The sequence below is a fragment of the Vombatus ursinus genome, unplaced genomic scaffold (assembly GCF_900497805.2).
Source record: "Vombatus ursinus unplaced genomic scaffold, bare-nosed wombat genome assembly UNPS02010284.1, whole genome shotgun sequence".
Classification (NCBI taxonomy): domain Eukaryota; kingdom Metazoa; phylum Chordata; class Mammalia; order Diprotodontia; family Vombatidae; genus Vombatus; species Vombatus ursinus.
In genome coordinates, this window is record NW_020950062.1 from 16,281,498 (window position 1) to 16,300,288 (window position 18,791).

Here is an 18,791-nt window from a genome sequence, read left to right on the forward strand (position 1 = left end):
TTTGTGCCAGTTTACAATTCAAAAAAGTGATGGACAACAATGTAATACCCAATAGAAAACTTAAATAAATGTGGTACTTATTATTCCTAATGTGATTTAATGTTATTATAATGTATTGGTTATTAAGTAGTTCAATGAAATTAGAGGGGGAATTTAAATTGAATGAGATGGAAACATGGGGGATTATTTTTCCATGAAGAGTGAAAATGATTATGGATAAGAACATATAAAAAGTAGGGTAGTTTTAATTATTATGATGAACCTAAGTTCAGATTATCTTCTAAGGTGCAAAAGGAACTAAGTAACTTCACATTTTACCTCTCTTATTATTCATAAAGCCCAAGTAAAGTTGTTTTTTTCTTATCTTGCTGGATTATTCATAGACATCCTTTTGTCTAGAGGTATAACACAAGGGAATAACAACCAGATAGTTATTTTCTTCCCAATGCCCACAAAGTAATATTGATGTTACCCTCTTGAGCCTACAGAGGGGAATAACTGTAGTTTTCTGAAAGAAGTATTACAAGGGAGAGGACTCATTGATCTTATGAATCTTTGCTATTTTTAATTTTACAATTCCTTTGTCATTTTAATTTTTTTTAATTTTTGTTTTTCTCAATTAAATGTAAACATTTTTAAGATTTATTCTTAAAATGTTGAATTCCAAATTCTCATCCTTCCTCCTTGTCTTCCCCCCTCATTTAGATGGCAAGCAACTTAATATGGGTTATATATGTGCAGTCATGCAAAACATATTTCCATATTAGGTCAGGTTGTAAAAGAAAACAAAGACCCAAAAAAGGAAGAAAAATAAAGATCTTTTTTTTTTAAAGTATGTTTCAAACTGCATTCAGACTGCAAGAGTTCTTTCTCTGGAGGTGGATGGCATTTTTCATCATGAGTTCTTTGGAACTGTCTTAGATCATTGTATTGCTGAGAATACATAAGTCATTAACAATTCATCATACTTAAAATATAGCTTACAGTATACATTATTTTCCTGCCTCTGCTCACTTTACTTTGAATTAGATCATGCAATTTTCTTTGAGTTTTTTTTTCCTAAAAGCGTCCTACTTGTCAATTCTCATACCACAACAGTTATTGTTACAATTTTTTACCACCACTTTTTCAGTCATTTCCAGTTGATAGGCAACCCCTAAAATCTCCAATTCTTTGCCATTCATAAACATTTTTGTATGTATAGAAACATTTTTTTGTTTCTTTGTTTCTTTTTCTTTCTTTCTTCCTTTTTTTCTTTCTTACTTTCTTTTTTTCTTTCTTTCTTTTTTGGTCTTTTGGGATACACACCTACTGGTAGTATTACTGGGGCAAATGGTAAACACAGTTTCATAGCCTTTGGGACATATTTCCAAATTGCTCTCCAGAAAGGTTAGATCAGTTTACAATTCCACCAACACTCATATTAATGTCTCAGTTTTCCCAAATACCCTCTAAGATTTGTCATTTTTCCTTTTTGTCATATTAGCCAAACTTACAGGTATGACTTGGAAAGAATTGTTTTCATTTGCATTTTTCTAATCAATAATGATTTAGGGCATTTTTTCATATAACTATCAATAGCTTTTATTTCTTCTGAAAACTACCTGTTTGTACCATTTCACTATTTATCAATTGGGGAATGGTGCTTATTTTTATAAATTTGACTCAATTCTCTATATGTTTAAGAAATAAGGCATTTATCAAAGAAACTTGCTATAAAAATTTTCCCCCAGTTTCTGATTTTCCTTCTAAATTTATCTGCATTAATTTAGTTTTTGCAAAACATTTTAAATTTAATGTAATCAGAATTACCCACATTACATCAAATAATGCTTTCTATCTTTTGTTCAGTCAAAAATTTTCCCTTAACCATAGATCTTAGAGGTGAACTATTCCATGCTCCCATAATCTGCTTATGGTATTACTCTTTTTGTCTAAATCATGTACCCATTTGTAAGTTATTTTGTTATACTGTGTAAAATAATGGTCTATACTTAATTTCTGCCCATCTGTTTTCTAGTTTTCCCAATAATTTTTGTCAAATAGTGAGTTCTTGCTTCCAAAGCTTGTATCAAACACTAGATAACTGTGATCCACCACTCTACTTCTTAGCCAGAGCCAGACTGTTTTGATGATATATATATTTTTTTGCTTTACAATCTTTTTTTTTTCAACAAGGTAGTTGGGGTTAAGTGACTTGTCCAGTGGTACATGGCACATGCACAAAAATTGACCGTGTACTAGGGCATAAAAACCTCACAATCCAAAGCAGAAAGGCAGAAATATTAAATCCTTTTCAGATCATGATGCAATAAAAATTATATGTAATAAAGGACCACGAAAAGATAGACTAAAAAATATAGGAAACTACACGATCTAATCCTAAAAAATGATTGGGTCACACAACAAATCATAGAAACAATCAATAATTTCATTCAAGAGAATGACAATAATGAGACAACATACCAAAACTTATGGAATGTAGCAAAAGCAGCTCTTAGGGGAAGTTTTAGATCTCTAAATGCTTACATAAATAAAATAGAAAAAGAGGAGATCAATGAATTGGGCATACAACTAAAAAAAAACCAGAAAAAGAACAAATTAAAAATCCTCAATTAAACACCAAATTAGAAATATTGAAAACCAAAGGAAAAATTAAGAAAATTGAAATTAAGAAAACTATTGAACTAATAAATAAAACTAAGAGCTGGTTTTATGAAAAACCAATAAAATAGATAAAACTTTGGTTAATTTAATTAAAAAAAGAAAGAAGAAAACCAAATTACTAGTATCAAGAATGAAAAGGGTGAAGCTACCAAGTGAGAGGAAATTAAAACAATAAATAGGAATTATTTTGCCCAACTATATGCCAACAAATTTGACAATCTTAGTGAAATGGATACATATTGACAAAAACAGAAATTGCCCAGATTAACAGAAGAGGAAGTAGAATACCTAAATAACCCCATATCAGAAAAAGAAATTGAACTAGCCATTGATAAACTCCCTAGGAAAAAATCTCCAGGGCCAGATGGATTTACATGCAAATTCTATCAAACATTTAAAGAACAATTAATTCCAATACTATATAGACTATTTGGGAAAGCAGGTGAAGAAGGAATCTTACCAAATTCTTTTTATGATACAAATATGGTGCTGATACCTAAACCAGGAAGAGTCAAAACAGAGAAAGAAAATTATACACCAATTTCTCTAATGAATATAGATTCAAAAATTTTAAACAAAATATTAGCAAATAGATTACAGCAACATATCACAAGAATAATACACTATGACCAGGTAGGATTTATACCAGGATTGCAAGGCTGGTTCAATATTAGAAAAACTATCAGCATAATTGATTATGTCAACACCAAAACTAACAGAAACCACATGATCATCTCAATAGATGCAGAAAAAGCATTTGACAAAATACAACAGCCATTCCTATTAAAAACAATAGAGAGCATAGGTATAAATGGAGTCTTTCTTAAAATAATAAATAACATTTATCTAAAACCTTCAGCAAGCATAATATGTAATGGAGACAAGATAGAAGTATTTCCAAAAAGATCAGGGGTGAAACAAGGATGTCCATTATCACCACTGTTATTCAATATCATACTGGAAATGTTAGCTTTATCAATAAGAGAAGAAAAAGCAATTTAAGGTATTAGAATAGGCAAAGAAGAAACAAAGCTATCACTCTTTGCAGATGACATGATGTTATACTTAGAGAATCCTAGAGAATCAAGTAAAAAACTACTTGAAATACTAAACAACTTTAACAAAGTTGCAGGCTATAAAATAAACCCACATAAATTATTGGCATTTCTATATATTACCAACAAAACCCAACAGCAAAAGACAGAAGGAGTTATTCCATTCAAACTTTCTGTAGACATTATAAAATATTTAGGAGTCTACCTCCTGAAACAAACTCAGGAACTATATGAACATAATTACAAAACACTTTTCACTCAAATAAAGTCAGATCTAAATAATTGGAAAAACATCAGTTGCTCATGGGTAGGCTGAGCTAATATAATAAAAATGACAATTCTACCTAAGCTAATTTACTTTTCCAGTGCCATACCAATCAAACTACTAAAAATTATTTTACAGAGTTAGAAAAAATAATAACACGATTCATTTGGAAGAACAAAAGGTCCAGAATATCAAGGGAACTAATGAAAAGAAATGCAGGGGAAGGTAGCCTAGCCATTCCAGATCTTAAATTGTATTATAAAGCAGCAATCATCAAAACTGCTTTGTACTGGCTAAGGAATAAGAGTAGTGGATCAGTGGAATAAGTTAAATATGGAAGATGCAATGTCAATGACTATAGTAATCTATTATTCGATAAACCCAAAGACCCCAGCTTCTGGGATAAGAAGCCACTCTTTGAAAAAAAACTGCTGGGAAAACTGGAAAGAGTATGGCAGAAACTAGGCATGGACCAAAATCTCACAACATATACCAAAATAAAGTCAAAATGGGTTCATAATTTAGATGTAAAGGCTGATACTATAAGTAAACTGGGAGAGCAAGGAGTAGTTTACCTATCTGATCTATGGAGAACAGAAGAATTCATGTCCAAACAGGAGATAGAGAACATCACAAAAAGCAAAATGGATACTTTTGATTACATTAAATTGAAAAGTTTTTGCACAAACAAAGCCAATGCCACCAAGATTAGAAGGAAGGTAGAAAATTGGGAAATAATTTTTTCAACCATTCTCTCTGATAAGGGCCTAATTTCTAAAATATATAGAGAATTAAGTCAAATCTATAAGAATACAGGCCATTCCCCAATTGATCAGTGGTCAAAGGATATGAACAGGCAGTTCTCAGATGAAGAAATTAAAGCTATCTATAGTCATATGAAAAAATGCTCTAAATCACTACTGATTAGAGAAATACAAATCAAAACAACTCTGAGGTACCACATCACACCTATCAGATTGGCCAACATAGCAAAACAGGAAAATGATAAATGTTGGAGAAGATGTGGGAAAATTGGAACACTAATGCGTTGTTAATGGAGTTATGAAATGTTCCAACCATTCTGGAGAGCAATTTGGAACTATGCCCAAAAGGCTATCAAAATGTGCATACCCTTTGACCCAGTAATAGTACTTCTAGGGCTACATCCCAAAGAGATCCTACAAATGGGAAAAGGACCCACATGTGCAAAAATATTCATAGCACCTCTTTTTGTGGTGACAAAGAATTGGAAATTGAGAGGATGCACAACAATTGGGAAATGACTGGGCAAGTTATGGTATATGAATATGATGGAATACTATTGTGCTATAAGAAATGATGAACAGGCTGACTTCAGAAAAACCTGGAAACACTTGTATGGTCTGATGCTGAGTGAAGTGAGCAGAACCAAGAAAATGTTGTACACAATTACAGCCACGTTGTGTGATGACTAATATTGATAAACTTAACCCTTCCTGGCAATACAAGGATCTAAGACATCTCCAGAGGCCTAGTGATGGAAAATGCTATCCACATCCAAGGAAAGAATTATGGAAGTTGAATTGCTATTTTTTTTCTCTTCTGTTGAGTTTTGTTTCCTCTTTGTGATGGTTCCTATTATTGGTTTTAAGTTTTACTTACAACATCACTAATGTGAAAATATGTTTAATATGAATGTAAATGTATTGCCTATATTAGATTGTGTGCTGTCTTGGGGAGGCTGATGGGGAGGAAGGGGGAGAAAAATTTTAAACTCAAAAGCATATGGAAGTGATTATTGATAAATCAAAATAAATTAATAAAAAAATTTTTTAAAAAGTGACTTGACCAGGTCACACAGCTAGTAAGCGTCAAGTGTGTGAGGTCAGATTTGAACTCAGGTCTTCCTGACCCCAGGGCTGGTTCTCTATCCATTGCACCACCTAGCCACCCTAATGATAACATTTCTGTAATATAGTTTGTAATCTGGAACAGTTAATCCACCTTTCTTCACAATTTTTTATTGATTCCCTTAAAATTCTTCACCCTTTATTCTTCCAAATGAGCTTTGCTATTATTATTTTCCAGCTCATTTTTTGGGGGGTATTTTGATTGCTATGGCTCTGAATTAATTTAGGTAGAATTGTCATTTTTTTTATTACATTGGCTTAGTCTACCTATAAATAATTTCTTTTTATTCCCAGTTTTTCAGATATTACTTTATTTGTGCAAAAAGTGTTTTCCAATTGTATGCATATAATTCCTAGTTTTGTCTTGGCAAGTAGTCCCAAGTATTTTATATTGTCTGCAGTTATTTTAAATGGAATTTCTTTTTATATCTATTCATGCTGGACTATATTGGTAGTGTATAGAAATGATAATGATTTATGTGGGTTTATTTTATATTCTGCAGCTTTGTTAAAGTTAATTATTTCAACCACTTTTTAGTTGATTCTCTAAGATTCTTCAAGAAGGCTATCATATCATCTGCAAAGAGTAATAGTTTTGTTTCTTCTTTACCTATTCTAATGCCTTCAATTTCTTTTTCTGCTTTTATTGCTATAGCTAGCATTTCTTATACAATATTGAATAGTAGTCATAATACTAGCCATCTTTGATTCACCCCTGATCTTATTAGGATGGCTTCTACCTTTTCCCCATCATAGATAATATTTGCTGATAGTTTTAGATGGATACTATTTACATTTTAAGGAAAGTTCCATTTATTCCTATGCTTTTCAGCATATTAAACAGGAATGACTGTTACATTTTGTCAAAAGTTTTTTTTTTCCTGCGTCTATTGAGATAATCATGATTTTTATTTTTTTGTTGTTGATATGGTCAATTATGCTAATAGTTTTTTCTAATATTGAATTAGTTCGGTTTTCTGAGATAATAAAATCTCACTGGGTCGTAGTGTATGATCATTGTGACATATTGCTGTAATCTCTTGATAATATTTTATTTAATTTTTTGCATCAATATTCATTAGGGAAATTGGGTCTATAGTTTCATTTTTGCTATTATTATTTTAGGTATCAATGTTGTATTTGTGTTGTGAAAGGAATTTGGTAGATTCCTTCTTTGCTGATTTTTCCAAATAGGTTATATAATAATGAAATTAATTATTCTTTAAATGTTTGGTAGAATTAACTTGTAAATCCAATAAAGTCCTGGGGATTTTTCTTAGGGAGTCCATTAATGGATTGCTCAATTTAATTTTTCTAAGATAGATTTATTTAATTAATTATTGTTATTTTTTTTCTTTTCTGTTAATCTGGACAATGTATGTTTTTGTAAATATACATCCATTTCACTTAGATTATATTTATTGACATATAATTGGGCAAAATATTTCTAATGATTGCTTTAATTTCGTCTTTATTGTGGTGAATTCAGCCTTTTCATTTTTGATACTGGAAATTTGGTTTTCTTCATTTTTAAGTCAAATTATCATTTTCTCCCATTTTACTGCCCCCCCCAAAAACAGCTCCCAGTTTTATTCATTAGTTTAATAGTTTTATTACTTTCCATTTTATTAATCTTATTTTTGACTTTCAGAATTTTGAATTTTGTGTTTAATTGGGTATTTTTGCTTCATTCTTTTTCTAAGTTTTTTTTAAGTTGCCTACCCAATTCATTGATCTACTCTTTCTCTATTTTATTGATCCAAGTTTTCAGAGATATAAATTTTCCCCTAAGTATTGCTTTCTTGGAATTCCATAAGTTTTGTTATTTTGTTTTATTCTCTTTAATATTTTTTTATTATTTCAATGATTTTTCTTTGACCCATTTACTCTTAAAGATTAGATTATTTAATTTCCTATAAATTTTAATCTACATTTCTATGACCCTTTAATAAATGTAACTTTTATTGTATTATGATACAAAAATAATCTATTTAATATTTCTGCTTTTCTGCATTTGAGTTTTAAGCCTTCATTCATGGTCATTTTTTGTTTAAGTGCCATGTACCATTGAGAAGTTATACTTCTTTCTATTCCCATTCAATTTTCTCAGGAAGTCTAATACCTCTAACTTTTCTAAAATTTTATTTATTTCCTTAACTTCTTAACTTCTTTCTTTTTTTGTTTTTGGTTTTGTTTTTGGGTTGTGTTTTTTTTTTTGTATGTTTGTTTTTGTTTTTGTTTTTTGTTTTTTTGGTTTGACTTATCTAGTTCTAAGAGGTCCTCCAATACTATAGTTTTACTATCTGTTTCCTCCTATAACTCATTTAACTTTTCATATAAGAGTTTGCATGCTATGTCATTTGGTGCATATATGTTTAATACTGAAGTTACTTTCTTATCTGTGGTACCTTTTAGCAAAATATAGTTTCCCTACTTATCTCTTTTCTGAGATCATGATTACTACCCTTGCTGTTTTTACTTCAGTGGAAGCATAATGGATTTTGCCCCACCCCTTATCTTTACTCTGTTTGTAAATTTCTGCTTCCAGTGTGTTTCTTGCAAACAATTTATTGTAGGATTCAGGTTGTTAATCAACTCTGTTATCTGCTGTCCTTTTATGGGTGAATTCATTCAATTCACATTCACAGTTATGATAATTAACTGTGTATTTCCCTCTATCCTGCTTTTCCTCCTTGTTTATCCTTTTTCTCTCTCTCCTTTCACCCTGTACCTCCTCAAAAGTGTTTTGCTTCTGACCACTACCTCCTCCTATAGCTTATCTCTTTTATCAACCTTCTTCTCTTTTGTTATAAGCCTTCACCCTTTTCCCCTATATGATAAAATAGATTTCTATATACAATCAAGTTTGTATGTTATTCCCTTTTTGAGCCAATTTTGATGAGAGTGAGGTTAACATTGCCTGTCACTTTACACCTAGTTTCCCCTCTTCTGTAAAAGTTCTTTTTCACCTCTTAAATGTGAAAAAAATTATCCCATTCTACTTTTCATTTCCCCCTTCTCCTAGTGCATCTGTTTTTTCTCATCCCTTAATTTATTTTTTGGATATCTTCCCATCATAGTCAACTCAACCCATGCCCTTTATCTATGTACAGTCCTTTTAACTGACCTAATAATAATAAAGTTCTTAGTAGTTACCAGTATCATCTTCCCATGTAGGAATATAAACAATTTATCTTTATTTAATCCCTTATGTTTTCTATTTCATTTTTTTTGTGCTTCTCTTGATACTTGTATTTCAAAATCAAATTTTCTCTTCGGCTCTAGTTTCTTTTATTATTAATTCTTAAAAGTTCTCTATTTCATTGAATATTCATTTTCCCCTGAAGAATTATACTCATTTTTGCTGGGTAAGTGATTCTTGGTTGTAATTCTAGCTCTTTTGCCCTCTGGATTATAATATTCCAAGCCCTTTGATCTTTTAAGGTAGAAGCTGCTAAATCTTGTGTGATCCTGACTGTGATTCCACAGTATTTGAACTGTTTCTTTTTGACCACTTGGGGAGTTTTTTCCTTAATCTGGGAGGTCTGAATTTGGCTATGATATTCTTGGGAGTTTTCATTTTGGTATCTCCTTCAGGATGTGATTGGTGGATTTTTTTTTTTTCAATTTTTATTTTACCTCCTGGTTCTAGAATAGCAGAACAGTTTAGCTTGATAATTTCTTGAAAGATGATATCCAGGCTCCTTTTCTTTTTGTTATAGCTTTCTGGTAACCCTGTAATTCTTAATTTACTGCTCCTTGATCTAGTTTCCATTTCAGTTGTTTTTCCAAAGAGATATTTCACATTTTCTTCTATTTTTTTCATTTTTTTTCCTTGATATCTCTTGGAGTCATTAGTTTCCACTTACCCAATTCTAACTTTTAAGGAATTATTTACTTCAGTGAGATTTTGCACCTCCTTTTCCATTTGGCTGATTCTACTTTTTAAGGAGTTCTTTTCTTCAGTGAATTATTGTACCTCTTTTTCCACCTGGTCAATTCTGATTTTTAATGAGTTCTTTTATTTAATGAATTTTTGTACATCTTTTTATGTTTGTCCAATTTTGCTTTTCAAGGAGTTCTTCTCTTTAGTGATTATTTTTAACCATTTACTCTATTCTGTTTTTTTTTATTTTTATTCAGTATTTTTCCCTTTTTTCAAGCTGTTGACTCTTTTCCCCCCGTGCTTTTCTTGTATCACTCTAATTTATTTTCCTATTTTTTCTTATAATTTCTCTTATTTTATTTTTAAAAATTCTTTTGAGTTCCTTTATGTCCTGAGGCCAATTTACATTTTTTCTTTCTTTTTTTTTTTGTTGATCTTTTTCTTTTTTCTCTTTTTTTTCCCCTGCTGATTCTGCCAAGCCCATTCTCTCGGCTGTGGTTTCACTAGATAGTAGATAGGGACAGTAGGAATCTCATTCATCCATTCATACACATCACTATTTAGATGACAAGGCATTTGGCTACCTTAAGAGAGTCATAGTTGCTCCCACCTTTTACCTGCACTTCATTGAATTTCTTCACTTTGACCTTCAGAGCACTGGGCAGAAATTACATCATGACAACACCTGCCACAGGCCCTAGCGACAATTCCCATTTTTCTTTGAGGCTTTGCACATAGCTGTTTTGATTTCATTGTCTTTCTCTGAGTATGTGTTTTGATCTTCTCTGTCAACATAATAATTTTCTGAGATCATGTTCTGTGGTTTTGTTGTTGTTGTTGTTGTTGTTGTTGTTGTTGTTATTTTCCAGACTATTTCTTAACCTTTAACTTTATGTTAAAGTTAGGCTCTATTCCCAGAATTGGGGCTGAGGGTACACTGTCCCAAGCTTCAGGTTTTTTGTGCTGCTGGATTTAGATCTAATTCTGAAGGTCTATAAGTTTGCAGTTCTTTCAAGTTGATATGATCTAAGGATCACTGCTCTCCTGGTCTGTGCTCTCATCTGTGCGGGACCACAAATACTCTTTTCCACCCTGGAACTGTGACCAGGGTCCCTGTTCCTACTGATCCTCTTTGCCCTGGAACTATGTATGGACAAATGCAACAGATTCCTCCTCCCAGGGTCACCAAAGGGTCCCCTGCAATCTCTTTCTGAACAAATGTCCTACCCTCTTTATTGACTGTGGGCTTAGATCTCCAGAAGCTTATGCTGCCACTGCTGATCAGTTCCCCAAGGCTTGCTGATTGTTTGCTAGGACTCAGCCTGTGCTGGTGGGTCCTCTCCTGGACTGCACTCTGTTCTCATCCCAATGAGACAGACCTTTGCTGCCAACCTTCTAAGTTTTCTTGGCTGCAAAACTATTTCACTCTTTACCTTTTATTGGTTCTGCCATGGAAGAATTTATTTTGAGTCTTTATTTTAATGTTGTTTGGAGGAGAATTTGGAAAAGGTCAAGTGATTCCCTGCTTTGCTTTGCTATCTTGGCTGTGCCTCTTACTCTGCTGCCCTTTCTCATTTTTGAACCACTGTTTCATAGAAAGGGGCACAAGAAAGAAACATTGTCCAGATACAAGATGAGAGAAAGGATCTGGAAAATGGATGGGATTTGTGTGGGGAGCATCTATGTCTTTTTTTTTTTTTTTTTTGGTGAGGCAATTGGGGTTAAGTGACTTTCCCAGAGTGTCACACAGCTAGTGATTGTTACGTGTCTGAGGTCAGATTTGAACTCAGCTCCTCCTGACTTCAGGACCAGTACTCTACCTACTGCGCCATCTAGCTGCCTTGAGCATCTATATCTTTCCATGATGCCAATGGATGGTACATGCATCCCTATGATTTTCACAACAAATTGGAAATTATTATCTAATTATAAGGGAATATATATGCGTGTGAAACTTACACAGAGGCCCCTGAAATGTTTTGTTTTTGTTTTTTTTTTTGTGTGTGTGTGTGTACATGTGTTTTATATCTAGGAAAGAGCTGTACTAAAATGACACTGTGGGGTAAATATAATTATCTATTCAGTGTATAATATGACATTCATCCATCCATTTAACCATCCTTCCATCCAGTCATTCATTTATCCATTCCTCTCTATCTATAGATTTCTTCATTCAGCAAATATTTATTGAGGATTTATTGCTTTTGATTTATTATACTAGGCACCAAATGGGATTAAAGATAAATATGGTGAGACTTTTGCTTTCAGACAGATTCTGATCTAATAGTGGATATATAGCATGAAGATCTATGTCCAACAAATTAAAACTTAGATGCCTAAGTGGAACTGAAATGCTATGAAATCAAATGAAGGAAGTGCAAGGGAGCATTAGAAAAGGCTCTTGGTTAAAAGAATGCAGTTTTCTTGGGCCTTGAAATATGTTTAAGATTTCAACAGGTAAATGGAGTATCATAGGTTTAGAGACAGAAGGGGCCTTGGAACCTATCAAGTATAACTCCCTCATTTTACAGATAAGAAAACTAAGTCTCAGAGGGGGTAAAATGATTTATACAGGGTAATATAGCTAATCAGTGTCTAGTGAAAGATTTTATCTCAGTTTTTTCTGAATCAAATTCTATTACCACGGTCACTGCACCACCTACTTGACATGGGCCATTGGCAATTGCAAGAACAAATGTATTGAGTTTCGAAAATATAAAGAATGTTCTTCAGGCAAGCTCATATTGTTCATCTGGTGAGGATATAATGTAGGAGGGAGGGCTGAATATTACATAAATAATAGACCCCAAACCCTAAAAATCAGGTTTCTGCATTGTTGATTAATGGTTACAGAGCTAGTTTGGGCAATGTTTCCAACATTGCCTTTGGCATTTGCTAATTGTGCAATCATGGGCAAATCACTTAAACTCTGATTCTTAGTTTTCTCATTTGCAAAAAGGGGACAAAAATACCTGCATTATTCACCAACCAGGGCTGTTGAAAACAAATAATATAATGTAGGTAAAATAATTTTCAAACAGAAATGTGCTGATTGTCAGTCAGATCATTGAAGGCCTTTAATGCTAGTGTAAGAATAAACAAAAATTATTCCCACCCCATCCAGGACACATTAAGCATGAATGGGTGTATGTATTAAGAGAGAGAGAGAGAGAAGGAGAGAGAGAAGGAGAGAGAGAGAGAGAAGGAGAGAGAGAGAGAGAAACCTCTCTCTGACAATAGACAAAATGGTCTTTTAAAAATACTTTAAGTATTATATTAACACCTTGGAAGGATTATTCTTTAGGTAGAATTATCAGGCATAAAAATACAGCAGTTAAACATCTTGATCTAATTGTTAGAGAATTAAGTTCTTTATATTTTGTTGATGGGAATAAAAGTAGGACTTCAGATCATTTATCATAAAACTTTAATAAGAAAACAAGATTTCTTCTATTTCTTTGGCACATGCTATTTGCCACTAATAGCTCTTTATTTCTTTCCCGTCTTGCAGTATCTTTCATTGTGGGTTACTAAATCCACTATTTTCTAGCTGCATCTGCACTTGATTTGTTCCTAGGTTACATCCAAAAAGATGCTATTTTTTTCCTCATATGATAATACTCTCAGTTTTACAGGTGTACAGATTTAGCCAGATTCTTTTTTCTTTTCACATGCAGACTGGTTTTCAACTTTTAAGGTATAAAGCAAATGTAATTGATTCTTTTGACTATATATTTTGTTGTATATGTGAGTAAAACATTTTTCTTTTATTTTCTACATGAAATTGTATTTACTTTCATGGTTTGATGTATAGCATTTCTCTTTGACCTGTGGCCAAAACATATTTTTCTACTTGTTTACCAGCTGTGCTTCCTCAAAATCCTATGTTAATCACAAGAGTTTGGATCTCACCCCCTGCTAGTTTTCATTTATAAAAGGAAATTCCAAATTTCTCACTTGTTATTCCTATTACAGAACCATGGTTTGTGCTAAAGTTTACCCTTAAATTAATGGAGAAGAGTTGTCTTCCTAAGCAAATTAATAATGTATACAAGTCTGCAAGGAGACTCAGTTAACCCCTTTTATTTCAATGAAATTCTAGACATTAAATATATATATATAAATAATGCTATTGATTATAATCCACTTTTATCTGTTCTTTTCAGAAGTTAGGCATAACCTCTACAATTTGAAAATCTGGGACATATATATATGTATATATACACACACACACATACATATATACACATACATATACAATACACACATATATAGATACATAGATATAGATAGATATATAGATAGATATAGATATAGATATAGATAGTATGTACACACACACACACACACACACACACTCACACACACGCATGCACACATATCCTACAAACCAAGCAGTTGGGACCAATAGGGTTTGTGGTTCAACTTCTGGGGAATGCTGAAAGTTATGATTTATGTTCACTAATTTATTTGATCAAAACTAAAACAGTAAAAGATAAAAGCTGAAGGACATATATATATATAATATGTAAATATGTGTGTATATGTGTATATATGTACATACAGACACATGTTTATATATGCAGAACTGTATATGTATACACACAAATGTATTATTTTATATAGTTTATATAGGCATTATAGATGTATATATATTTTTAAAATTTCTTTTATTTTAGACTCAAACACCAGAACACAAATAAAGAATAAAGAAAAAACATATAAAAACTTAAATATTGAAATTTAAATACAAAGGAAGAAAAGGAAAAAAGGGTCATATGCATAGCAGAACATGAGACAGGATTCAAAATATGTAGCGATATGTTTTCATTTCAAGAAAGCCTGTATGTTAAATACATGTTTTATTGAGAGCTGTCCATCTTTTCTTTGCTTCCTTGTAAGTTTTCTTTTGTTTTCTGCTGTGTATTTTTTACTTTGTTCTTTTTTCCCCCTTCTTCCCCACTCCTCCCAGAAGGCTACAATTAAGTGCAGATATATTTATGCATAGATATAGATACATACATACATATGTACATATATAGACATTTACTTTCCCTAACAAACTCTACTCTTGATCTTTGTTTTTATGTTTGTGCATATCTCTTATTTCCTATCCCTCCTGACTCCTCTACTTTACTTCTACCCCCTTCCTTGCCCTCCTATTACTTAGCGTATCCACCATCCAAGGATCCCTCCCCTATCTTCCCGCTCCCTAAACACCCTTCTATAATCCCCTTTAACCTGTTCCCTCACCCTCCCTTGTACAGATCCTTCCCTTATCCTCTCCCCTCTCCCTATCACCTTACCATTTTATTTCTTCAGAATTTAGCAGACTTTTATACTCTTCTGAATATGTATATACATATATATGTATGTATGTATATATATATATGTGTGTGTGTGTGTGTGTGTGTGTGTGTGTGTGTGTGTATTTCTCTCTTAAACCCATTCCTAATGAAAGTAGGTTATGAGAACTACCAGCCCTCCTCCCCCATCTAATTCTTCTGGGTAGATTCTTCCTCTTGTACCACATTTGTATAAAATAATTACTCTTTTTAGCTATTCTTAAATGGTTTTACTTTTTAAAGTCATATCATATGCAATTCTACCCCAATCTTTCTTACGAACTACCCAATTACTAATGACAATCTCAGACATACATTTTACCTTTTACATACCTAAAAGGTAACCAATCTGTCTTTATTGAATCCTTTGTGATCAGTCTTTGGTATATACCTTATGGTTCTCTTGACTCGTGTATGTCAATTTTTCTATTAGGTTCAGGGTTTTGATATTTTTTTTTAACAAAGTTCTGAAAGTGTGACATTTGATCAAATGACCATTTTTTTTTCCCATCCAGGATTGTGCTTAACTTTGCTGGGTTTGATATTGTCAGCCAGAATCCCAGTTCTTTTGTTCTGTGCTATATAGTGTTCTAAGACCAGCAGTCTTTCAGTGTCTCCACTGCTAGGTCTTGTGTGATTCTAATTGTGGCACCATCATATTTAATTTTTTTTCTTTGTTGCTCTTAATATTTTATCCTTGAGCTGGGGTTTTTGGAATTTGACTATAATATTCCTATGAATTTTCCTCATAGAATCTCTTTCAAGTGATTTTTAGTTTTTCTTCAATCTCTGTCATTTGACTTTTAAAGACTTTTTTAAGTTTTATGAATTCTTTTTGGGCAGGTGACCATTTGACATTACTCTTTAGGGTAGAAGAGGGTATTGTTGCTTCAGTATCCTTCTCTGAAGATAAGCCCGGTCTTCTCTATTCCTATAATAACTTTCTATGGTTGAATTCATTCTTCTTTGCCTGTGCATTTTTTTTTTTGTAGTAATAGCTTAATTTTTGTAATCAGCTCTAGTCCTGGGGTATGGGAGATGGTGCCTGTGGCACCAGATCCTCAGTTTTCCCCTCTCACCTGGAACCAAAGCCAAACCTCCAGCACCCTGTAAGTGTACACAGCCATGGGTATCCTGCCCTCACTGTTTCACACTCACGCGGCCTGTGCTGGTTCCTTCTTGCCCCTGTTGCTCTCTGCAGCACAGCTGGGTCTGGCGTTCCTTGTCAGCAGAGGTTCCCTCGATCTTCCCCAGTTCAGACCCCCAACTCCCCTCACTATTCCAGGAGTTAGAATTCCTGTAGCTGGGGCTGAGGCAGCCTCCCAACCCAGCTAACCCCAGAATTTGCTGCTTGTTCTTTAAGCATCTTGTCTCTGCTGGTTGTTTTATAGGTCCCTACCCTGGAGGTGTTTATTCTTCACAGAGACCAAACCTTATCCTGGGATTTATCTTCTGATCTTCTTGAATTGTCCAAGGAGGATCCCAGTTACGTCCCTATTTTTATTTATTTTTACCCACACTTTGTTCATCCTGAGGCACTATTTTATCTCTTTTGTCGGGGAAAATCTTGAAAGCTTCGAATTTTCTGACTTACTCTGCCATCTTTCCAGAATCCTCTCCCCTGTGTACACACAGTTTTGTATGCATATTCATAGCCATACATGTTTATATATACACATATATAAATATTAAATTATATAGAAACACCTGTGTATGAAGCAACAAAAATGGCCACAGACACATTCTAGAAAAAAAAAAGTTATTCAATTACCTATCTTACTACTTTGAGAAATGAGCTCCTCCAAAAGACTTTCAATTATCTTTAAATCATGGATATGCATATCTTTACTTTTTAAAGTAAGAATAAGAAATCTGGCTCCTTTAGCATAACACTTTTATCTAGCCCATATTTCTTTCTCTGGTGTCCAGTTTCAAGGCACCTTCAAGTTTGCCTTGACTCAGATGTGATACATTATATGTAATGATTTTCTTTTATTTCTATAGTTAAGGTTGTGAAGACTAGCAGAGGCTATCATTATTCCTCGATCTTTGCATAATTCTCCACACCTCAATCTCAAGCTGTCTCTATGAATGTAGAGACTCTTAGGAAATGTAATGACTTTTTTCTCTGATAAATACTATATTCTGTATCTAAGCATCATGGGAAATATATTAATGTCTTCACTTTATACCATATTTCTATATGGTTATATTTGGTTATCTGCCATATATTTATCTGACATCTATCTTTATATTTATATAGATAATCTGTTATAACTATATATGCACCTACTTAGTGTAACATCTATTTATAGACCTATTAAAATATTTCATATACACATACTTTATTTCTAATTTTTATTGCTATCTTTTCTTTTAACATTATCTTTATCTGAGAATATATCACTTCCTTTCCTCCACCCAAAAGTAAGATAGAAAGACACATCTATCTATATATATCTAGGTACCTATATAGAGAAATGTGTGTGTGTGTATGTGTGCCTGTGTGTGTGTGTGTGTGTGTGTGTGTGTGTGTATAGATGGCATAGAGATAGAAGAAAGAGATATAAACTGAGAGGTATTTACTTTGCTACCTGTTCTTTGCCACTACAAAACAGTGTCATTATGAATGTCAATAGGAATATTTTGATGTTTATGTGATCTTTCTTTTACTTTCTTGCGTTATATTATTAACAGTGACATCTCTGGGTCCAAACAGATAGATGTTTTTGTTACTCAATGGAGTACATACTTTAAATTATATCCCAAGACCCACTTGCCAAAACAATAATGATTGATTGAGCTATAGTGATGCAGATAGTTCCCACACAAGGAGAACCCTTATTTCTAATTCTAGGAGTCTTTCTACAGCAAAATGCTTCTTCTAATATGTTACTTCAAATATTACAAATGTCTTATACAACAACTTCTATGAGGAGTAGTAGGAGCTGCCCTACTGGGGACTCAAATGGAACTGGCCAGTTGGGCAACACAGCTCTTCCTTTCTTTCTTCCTTCCTTGTCACTCTGGCACTCACCGATTGGCCAATGATAGGTCCCAGGTCAAATCCTCCTTGGTCATTTTTTGAGTCCTGTTTGACTCAGAGTGAATGTAAATAGGAATTCTTTCTGTTTTGGTCAGAAACCCTGAGGGTCTTCCTCTCCCAGTTTGATTTTTTTTTCTGGACTAGCTTAAAAAGACTATTCTTTGCCTCATTTTTTTTTTTTTACCCAGCCTTAATCACTGAATGGACATTGCCTCAGTCAAACTGAGACCTGCAAAAGATCTTAGCTTTAAAACGCCAGGGTCTTCCACCACATCTGGGGCCATCTCCAGTTATCCTGATGTGTATGTGGCCACTGGACCCAGATGGCCCTGGAGGAGAAAGTGAGTCAGTTTGGTTGGTGAATTTGCAGTCCTCCCTCACTTAAATCCAGTTTACTTGCATGTCATGGCATCACTTCCATGGTGTCATGGTCCTCTTTGAGAATGAAGAGCAAAGAACAAAAGCAATGTCTTATACTTCATGTCTTTTGACACAAAATTGAGACAAATGATTATTAGTCACGGTAATAAATTATTGTATATAGTTCTACAGAATTTGTAAATGAGGCAAAGACAAACAAACAGACAAACAAAAACTTTACCACATGTATTAAACTTAGGGGAAAATTACGTAGCTTG